The sequence below is a fragment of the Agelaius tricolor genome, unplaced genomic scaffold (assembly GCF_023055355.1).
Source record: "Agelaius tricolor isolate 1412-34295 unplaced genomic scaffold, bAgeTri1.0.p SCAF_22, whole genome shotgun sequence".
NCBI lineage: Eukaryota > Metazoa > Chordata > Aves > Passeriformes > Icteridae > Agelaius > Agelaius tricolor.
In genome coordinates, this window is record NW_027269282.1 from 5,950,287 (window position 1) to 5,955,970 (window position 5,684).

Consider the following 5,684-nt stretch of genomic DNA (forward strand, 5'->3'; position numbering starts at 1 on the left):
GAAGATTATTGATAATGCTTCTATGTAACTTCTGTTCTGAATACTTCATCTGGTTCCCAGTGAGAATAAGCACCTCACTAAAAAGATTTATAGCTTTCCAAGTTTTGCACACAATTTTCCCTGCAGAAATTTTTTAGTGTGTTCAGATCTCTTCCTTCAGTTTAGATTTTCTCTAAAAATATTTTACAAGTTGGAAAAAAAAAAAAACAGCCAAAAAAAATCCCTTTTGTATCATAACTATAGAATTCATAATAATCTAAACTAAAGCTTCAGCTAGAATCACAGTTATGTATGGCACCAAACACAACATGAGGGATGAGTCAGTAGCACTGGCATAAGGTTTACAATTGTATTCAAGTTGTTAAGAGGAAAAAGTGTTTTTGTTGCCACAGTAGGTGCAGGATAATGCCCAGGACTTCAGCTGCAAAACTCCTGTTTTGTCTTTTGCTATTTGTTCATAAAAGCTTGCCAAGTGCATGGACCCTCATTAAATGCCTTGCAGTTGTAATAACGGCATGAGAACACCCAGCAAGTTTTTTGTGCCAGAGGAAACTTCTGTGAGAAAAAGAAGCAAGTACATGATGCTGTGCTTTCAACAGACACCACTGAGAGCTGTGTTTGGGGACTGATGTGTCAGCTGCTTATCAATACAGCCATGGAGTTGAATACATCAGGAAAGCTTTAAGAAGAATGGGAGAAATAGAAAAAGAATGTAAGGATAATGGGGCAAAATTATTTCCAGTGTTAAATGTGCTCAAGCAAATGTAGTTTCATCAAGAAGAAATTTGCACTGTTGTGTTCCTGGCTTATTGTTTGGGTTGATTACATGGCAACATGGAATTGATTTCTTGAGCTTAGGACAGTTGGCGAACTTGACTAGACTTAAAATGAACCTCTTTGATTCTGTCTACAAAATTACAGCAGATTTGATAAAGTAAAGATGTATCCTTTGAAGTATTCCCTATCAACATAAGTGCTAAGAACACCTAAGCAAAGGAATTTTAACAGTTTTGAAAGCAGTAGCAAAAGAACATCAATGAGGATTGCAGCTAAGGGCATGCCCACAAGGCACTATACTAACTGCATCTATCCTGCAGGCAATAAGCAATTGCTAAAGATTCCAGACTTTTTAAAGTTCATAGTTCATCTCATAAAAACTTTACCTCCAACTTATGATATGTTTTTGCCGGTTTGGTTTGTCTTTCAGTAGATGACTCCAAGAGGGGGCCTCACCAAGCAGATCTGCATAAGGACATGAAGAAACCTTCCCTTTTTTGTGTGTCACATGATGATTGCAAGGTGGGAAGTGTGATCATGTCCTGTTACACCCTGTCTTAAGAGCATGTAAGCTATAATTCTTCCAGGCACTTCAACAACAGAAAATCATCAGTCCAAATGCTGTGCGGATTCCAGCCCCACATCACAAGAGAGAAGGGCTGTCCTTCACATTGCAAATTTCTCACAAGTTCTGGATTTGAGAAGCCCATGCTGCTGCAAGATGTTTTTCCATGAATAGAAAACAACATGCAGGACAACTAATGATCCAGTGGTAATTTCAGTTAGGCCATTTATCTGCTTTGCAGTCTGATTCCGCTGGCCCATCAGCGCCAATGCTCTTACAGCTGTGTTCTCACTGCTTGTGTTGGGCAACTTGCTCTGCCTTGCAAATTTATCATTAGCAAGGATGAACACAAGGAATAAATAACAGAAGGATCTGGACAGAAACAAAATGAGAACAAGAGTTGGTTTTAGACAGCAAACAGGATCTGAGTTGCTGGCACTAGGAAATGAGTCACTGAGCAAGTCGGATATTTAATCTGGGCAGTAGAGGGGATGTAATTAAAAAGCTTTTACTTTTTAATGAAGATTTCATACTGGTGATGCTTGGTAGATTTCAGTGCAACCACAGCAAATTAGTGATAGCCACAGTTATGAAAATTAGGATTCTTAAAACATGATCACGTTACTGTGGCTTAATGAACTACTGTATGTCAGCTGAGCTGTGGGTATGTGGCACATGTATGCCCTCAGCCCAAACAGGAGGTAGTGAGTCAGTGTAAACCTCTTCCAGTGAGTTTTAAACAAACACCACACAGCAGTGGACAAATAACATGTACAGTCAATTGCTGGTGCTCAGCTCCTGAGTAGAGTGCAGTAATTAAAAGTATCTGACTTCACAGAAGAAAAAAAATGTGAGAAATGTACCTTTTGTTTCAGATCACCTAGCATGTTCCCCAAGACGTGTGGTTTCTAAATTTCCTTCACATTTGTACTTCCTCAAATTTGATTAAGGCATTATTTCCACAGTGGAGCTGTAAGAAAAAGAATAAAAAGTGATTGTGACAGAGAGCAGATGAAATGGATTCAAGATTAGCAAGGTGTGAACTGTTTTTACCATAAGCCTGATCTAAAGACAGTGGACCCACCAAGATGGTTTTCTGTTGACTTCAAGAAGTTTGATGTCAAACCCAGCTTCCACGGTTTAGGGAAAAAAATGTAAGCCAGGACAACATTATTTGTTCTGATGTTCATCTTTCCTGGATGCCATGACAGTATCTGCCTCATAAATGCCCACCATAATAATTAATAATAGAAGCATAAAAGGGGTAATGGCTTTAAACTGAAAGAGGGTAGACTTAAATTAGATATTAGGAAGAAATTCTTCCCTGTGAGGCTGGTGAGGCCCTGGCACAGGCTGCCCAGAGAAGCTGTGGATGTTCCATCCTGGAAGCGCTCAAGGACAGGTTGGACAGGCCTTTGTGTAACCTGGTCTAGAGGAAGGTGTAGGTCTAGGAGAAGGTGTACCTGCCCACAGCAGGGGGACTGGAATTAGATTAATTTAAAGTCCCTTCCAACCTAAATTATTCTATGAAATTAATTTTTTTTTGACCTCCGTGCTTTTCCTACGTGAAGCTCTACCTTGCTCAATATGGAAGTTTTACTGCTGATTAGGTATCACTTTATTCATTCACTGAAAGCTAATAAAAATTGGCTGATTAGAAAACCCCAGGCTGCACATCTTAAATAGTCATTAAACAATCATTACAGATAGAAACAGCTACAACTGGCTTCTGTTAAAATGCTGCTGATTATTATATAATCCTTTTTCAAGTCAAAATGAATGCATAATCAAAGCACAAAGCAAACAGTTTGAAAGTTCTGAGCTGGCTGTGCAAAGCTATAATGTATCAACAAACCTCTAAATTAATGCCCAATTCAGGAGATGAGTGTTGATGTACAGCAGAAGAAATAACTGAGGAAAAAGTGTGGAACCATGAGCGTTGGTGAAGCAACCTTCTTCTGACATAACTTCATCTAGAGCCCTGCAGTAAACCCTTGCAGCTCTGACCTTAAGACATGTGCCTGGTGTCAAGGAGTGAAGGTAAGTACACAGCTCTGGTGTTTCTTATTGTTATTACTGATACTGTTATTTACAAAGAGTCACATTAAACTGTGCAGCTGAAGATACACAAACATTGAGATAAATCCGGTACAGGACCAAAACCCTGTGAATTGACCCTTACCCAGTAACATTTCTGCTTTTGACAGACTCCTTAATGAATTTTAATAAGGAAACCCTCAGATAAATAGGGATACCTTATTATACTGGTGTAAATTTAGAGCAACTTCAATGAAAACTAGCGGAGTTGTTCAGCATTTACTAACAGTGCAAATGAGCACAGTATGAAAGTCAGAGACTTTGGGAAGCCTTAAGCCAATAACTCAGCTTTCTGAATAGAGAAGATCACTTTTTAAGGTTAGAGTAAAACAACTCCTGTCTTCTTCCTTCTCTGTAATAACATTTTTCTTAATAGTTCTTGCTTAATCTTTGCATATTCTGCATGAAATAAATGGTCAGGATGTTTAAATTTCCACCCTGTAGCACCTGCAAGTTACAGGCCAGACCCATTTGCTTGATTGAGGCAAGCAAGGATCATTACCACATAGGGCAGCTGATCTTCCCCCGCTTAAACACCTGCAAATGCAGGTCATCTGGGAGTTTGAACCTATTAAGGTTCTCATAATTGAGACAAGGGCAAAATAGTTTGTAAAATGGTACATGAACAGAAAGATGAGAGAGAGGGAGAGAGAAGGAGAAAGACACTCTGGTTGGATGACAGGAAATCACATAACAATATTTGCAAGTGAGCTTTGGGAGCATGGTCTTTGTAATGGGGTTAGCTAATCCAGATAGTAATAAGGATAGGAAAGTCAGCAATCATAATCATATTTAATGGATTCCAGATGGAGAAATATAATTGTTCTCATTATCATTGTGAAAACTCCAAGGAAATACAATCCCAAGATACTTTACCTTGACAGGCAACCAGGAACAATATCCACATCAAGTCATGGGTTTTGTAGGTAGAGTTGTCAGTTATTTCCTTTTTGTAGCATTCCCTTCTAATGTAATGGTTTGATTAACCTAAGACATTCTGATGTGAGTATAAAAGCAATGTTAATGAAATGCCTGCTTAATTGACTGTGCATCTCTATACCATATGATGTGGTGGCTTACTAAATACGTTGTGGAATTAAAAAGAAAACCCAAAAGCCTTGTATATCATGAGACTTTTCCTTTGTAATGTGGTTAAAATGAAATATGGCTGTAAGCACAGGCCTTTTTGGGTGCAGCTGTTCTTTTTGTTTGGGTTGATAATTGGAACCAGTCCCATGGGCCTATTTGATGTTATCTCTCGTTTAAAACTAAACTGTCAAAGCTTATCCCCCCTGTGTACTCAACAGGGAGTAGTTCTGGGGAAACTTTCTTCTTAAGTATTTTTAACCCCTCCTCCCCGCACGCATTCTCTAAACTGAACCAGGGCAGTCATGAAATGATGTCTTCACAGGAACACTTGTACAGCAAAATATTTCTTTGTGGAAAATTGAGCCTTTTCATGTTATATGTCTTTGTAACAGAGGCCTAAAAGAAAAGATCCCACAGCAGAAGTCAGATGATCAGGATGTGATCTCTCAGCTTTAAAACAACTCGTCTCTGTACAAAGGGAGTCCTGCACAGCATCCCCATGGCATGAGAGGAGCTCAGGGTGTGGGGCACAGAGGCAGATGTCTCCCACCATATGAGCCAATATTTGCTCCAGGAGCACCACAGCTGGGTCTCACAAAGTCTCCTGTGTGACTTTGATATGCCTGATCCCAAGCTAATGCATTCAGGCAGCAGTGCCCTGTGGAGACTTCCCAGTTGGGCTGGTTGTACCTCAGGATTTTCTGTAAGGGTAAGGCAATCTTTAGATGTAACCTCAGAATTTATTAGATTTGCCTAAGTCCAGGAGATGCTGGACCTGGTGTTTTGGTTGGTTTCTTGAATGCCAGGTGGTAGGAGCAGGGAGCATTCCTGCTGCAGTCCAGTGAGGAGGCATTTTGAGTTTGCTTCACACCTTTCCTTTTCCTTTGAAGCTATTGGAAGTTTTCGGAGTAAGTATTGAGACAAGTCAATGGCATGATCCCAAATTAACAACACTAAGAAGGAGAATACTCTTTAGGCCATCAGACCATTGGGCCATTTTCTTAGTTGGCTCCATTTCAGATATACTTTTGTGAAAAAACATCATGCCTTCTGCTAAATATTTCTGTTTGTACGACAATTTTGTCAGGCTGTTACTCACATAATGTAATGGCACCTACAGAGCTGACTTTAATGGAGTAGGAGAAAGGAGAGATAA

The 5,684-nt window shown here is 39.6% G+C and overlaps 1 long non-coding RNA gene across 1 annotated transcript; it reads left to right on the forward strand.

Annotated features, from left to right (window-relative positions):
- Window positions 1–286: 286 nt before the first annotated feature.
- LOC139599241 (uncharacterized) lies at window positions 287–3,397 on the forward strand. Its single transcript, XR_011682194.1, has 3 exons — window positions 287–712; window positions 1,208–1,299; window positions 3,221–3,397. It is a non-coding gene; the product is annotated as an uncharacterized lncRNA (long non-coding RNA).
- Window positions 3,398–5,684: the final 2,287 nt, after the last annotated feature.